This window comes from Pan paniscus, chromosome 14 (assembly GCF_029289425.2).
Source record: "Pan paniscus chromosome 14, NHGRI_mPanPan1-v2.0_pri, whole genome shotgun sequence".
NCBI lineage: Eukaryota > Metazoa > Chordata > Mammalia > Primates > Hominidae > Pan > Pan paniscus.
In genome coordinates this window covers 22,350,566-22,354,356 of record NC_073263.2, presented here as the reverse complement: position 1 = coordinate 22,354,356, position 3,791 = coordinate 22,350,566, and positions in this window count along the sequence as shown.

Below are 3,791 nucleotides of genomic sequence, written 5' to 3'. Positions count from 1 at the left end.
ATATCTTTAGCTGTCGCTCCTTCAGAATACACTAGTTCAAGCAAGAAAACATGTTTTCTGCCCCTAAAAATTAGTTTGATTTTGCTCTTTGGAAAGAGATTTCCGGTCTGGAATGGTGGCCTCCCTGCCTCAGCCAATCTAAATCACAACCATCCTTCTTGTTGATTTGAGTCAGACTTATCCATGAAGCTTTCCCGAGACTCTTCAGAAGTCATAGCAGTCACTATATAATTAATTGTCCCGGACAATTTGTTATGCTGTATTATTAGGTTTATGAAATGTGGCTATATCTCATTTTATCAAATAGTTTGTAAGAAGACAGATACTGAACTGCATATAACTTTGTATGTTCCTCAGGGTGTGGCCTGAAGGTGTTCCATACATAGGGCTCTTGCTGCGTTGTGCCAGTAGACAGGTACATTCTCCTTCAGTGTAGATTGCTGGCTCCTCATGTGGAAATTCAATACAGCAATACTGCAGTGAACCCATTGGATGGGAGAAGTACCTGAAAATCTGCATAGGATCCTTGCTTGCTACAGCTGATGGTATAGCCTAAATATGTTTCATTTTTAAAGTTGACATGGCAGGATTACACTTTAAAGACATCACGATGCTTTGTCAACTTGCTTGTGAGTGACTGAATGATGCTTTATCAAGTGGTTGTGAGGGAAAGTATCTGAGATCATCTGGTGAAATGGTTCCCAATATAAAATTGAGAAAGGGGATCTAAGCTTTGTTGGTGCTGATGCAGTTCAGACTACTTGAAATATTAAGACTTTTTTCTTTTGGCTAAAGTTACGTCAATTAAGAATGACAACAATGATTGTTTCATTCTCACAGGAAACCCTAAATAGCTAAGTAACTAGACATGCATCTACTATTGATTAACAAAAAGGTAGACATGTATTATCAGTAACAGTTAACAATAATTATTATTTCATTCTCACAAGAAACCCTAAATAGCTAGGTAACTGGACATGCATCTATTATTGATTAATAAAAAGGTAGACATGTATTATTAGTGGCAATAATATTTTCAGCAGAAAATATACTTAAAAATAGAGCTACCAACATGGATAAGAATATGTCAAAAATTGTAGGTGTTGAAAAGTTGTCAATTACACATCAAATCCAGCTCCATTTAGGTGGGGCAGTGTTTGGGATGAGAAATCTGAAACCACCAAAAGTTAATTTTGGTGGGGCATAGGGGTGAACCTGGCAGAACTCACATCTTATAATTACAAGTGCATTGCTTTTTAAATTTATTTTTCTGTAGACTTTCAGAAATTAACCAATGACCTAGTGAAGATGACAGAAAGTGTTTGCAATCCTGTTAGGTGTTTAAATTGCTTAAGAATGGGGTAAAAGTCGTTGTGTTGAAAGAAAATTACCAAGAACAAACTTTCATCCATGGGCTTAAAGTATAATTCATGTTAAACTATTTCTCAACATAGTGAATTATAACATTTGTCTTCATAATAATGTTTCTTTATTCTGTAGAAAAGTTAATAATTCGAAAAATCTCAAGGAAATAATTAGTGGGGAATAAATATATCACTGATGTATTGGGACAGTGGTGTTTGGTCAGGCACAGGCTTGGTGTTGAGAGTAGATTTCTTTATGAAAGTAATGGATTTCAGGAAATAGTTGCAATCCAGCACTTTGGGAGGCTGAGGCAGGCGGATCACTTGAGGTTGGGAGTTCGAGACCAGTCTGACCAACATGGAAAACCCCGTCTCTATTAAAAATACAAAATGAGCCTGGCATGGTGGTGCATGCCTGTAATGCCAGCTACTCAGAAGGCTGAGGGAGGAGAATCGCTTGAACCCAGGAGGCAGAGGTTGCGGTGAGCCAAGATTGAGCCAGTGTACTCCAGCCTGGGCAATAAGAGCAAAATTCTGTCTCAAAAAAAAAAAAAAAAATCCACACTTTTCATTTCATTTAACTTCAAAATTGAGACCATGAGCCAGCATGCAATTCTGTACAGTAAAATTGTTTAATCTCCATTGTCTTTCAGAGAATCCATGCTACAGCTGATAGGGTAGAAATTCATACTGAATTCTAAATATAATGCTCATGAAGTTAGATTCATCACATGAATAACTGCAAACACAAGGAAATTATTTTTTCTATTAGCACATAATGGGTTTTAGCGACTTTTGGAAGGTTTCGTAACGTAATTCTGTCCCACAGTATAGAATATTGGACATAGGTGGCCGGGTGAGGTGGCTCATGACTGTAATCCCAGCACTTTGGGAGGCCAAGACTGGTGGATCACGAGTCAGGAGATTGAGACCATCCTGGCTAACACGGTGAAACCCCATCTCTACTAAAAATACAAAAAATTAGCCCGGTGTGGTGGCAGGCGCCTGTAGTCCCAGCTACTCGGGGAGGGGGCTGAGGCAGGAGAATGGCGTGAACCCAGGAGGCGGAGGTTGCAGTGAGCTGAGATTGTGCCACTGCACTCCAGCCTGGGCAACAGAGCAAGACTCTGTCTCAAAAAAAAAAAAAAAATATATATATATATATATATAGGAGACATATGTTTATAAAAAAGAAAAAATATTTTCTCTCTTTCGAAATTCATACCTCTACATATGCACACAGAAAATATAGATACAAGAGTGGAAACCAAATTAATGCTTCTATTTTACTTGACTTAGGGGAAAATATATTTGCATGACACCATATTAAAGTGAAACAAGAATGAGTAAATAAAAAAGTTGAAATGTCATTTCCTTTTCAAACTACAATCTGTACTTATTTATTCAGGGAGTATTTCTCTGTTGAGTCTAAGATTAAGTTGAAAATGATTATCACAGCAAGGTCTCTGAATCACCACTAAGCATAAATACATGGAAAGGGAGCTGCAGGGTCATTTGATATTTACAGTTATCTTTGTAAAATATCACATTAACTCATAGAAGAAACATATTTTTAAAATAAAATTAAAAGTTGTGTTATTGGCATAATATTTTAAGGAGTACTTTTGCTGGCTGGAGGATATTTTAATATTTCTCTTGAATGAGCCTAGTTTTTATTTTATTGTATTTTTAGCATCTTTCAACCAAAACATCAGATTAGAGTTTTTAAAGGCTCTTTTATTTAGAAGTCATTCTTTGTGATTCAGATTCTCCGATTAACACCTAACTGCCCATGTTGGTGATGGAAGTGATATGGAAGGGAAGTGCTGGGAAGGGAAGAGCTGGTCCCTTTAAATGATATGGAAGTGGGGAACGGAAGTGCTGGGTAGAGAAAGGATGGTCCCCGGCTAGGGCTCCACCCCTGGGTGAGGACAGGCATTTTTGTTGCATTTCCCAAGATCACCCTGGACTGCCACGCCTATAACCACCCCACCACCCCTGCCCCGGCCACAACCCTAGCAGGCAGACACACAAGCTGCTGGGCCTAGAGAGGAGCAGATAGGCAGAGGAGCGCACGGGCGGCTGGATGCCTAGAGGAACACAGCGACAGGCACCGGCATGCTGGCACACCAGGCCACCGACGGGCAGAAGCAGAACAACCTGCAGTTTGGCTGGGGCAGAGGAGAGCCCGGGCCACTAAGCGGCCCGACTCTAGGGGAAAACCTTCCCACTCCATTCCGTTCTGTCTTCTGCCATCTGCTACTTCTACTCAATAAAACCTTGTACTCATTCTCCAAGCCCACGTGTGATCTAATTCTTCTGGGGCAAGAACCTCGGGATACAGAAAGCCCTCTGTAGTTGCAATAAGGCAGGGATCCAGTTGAGGTGACTCACACAAGCTGCCTATAGGCGGCAAAACTGAAAGCA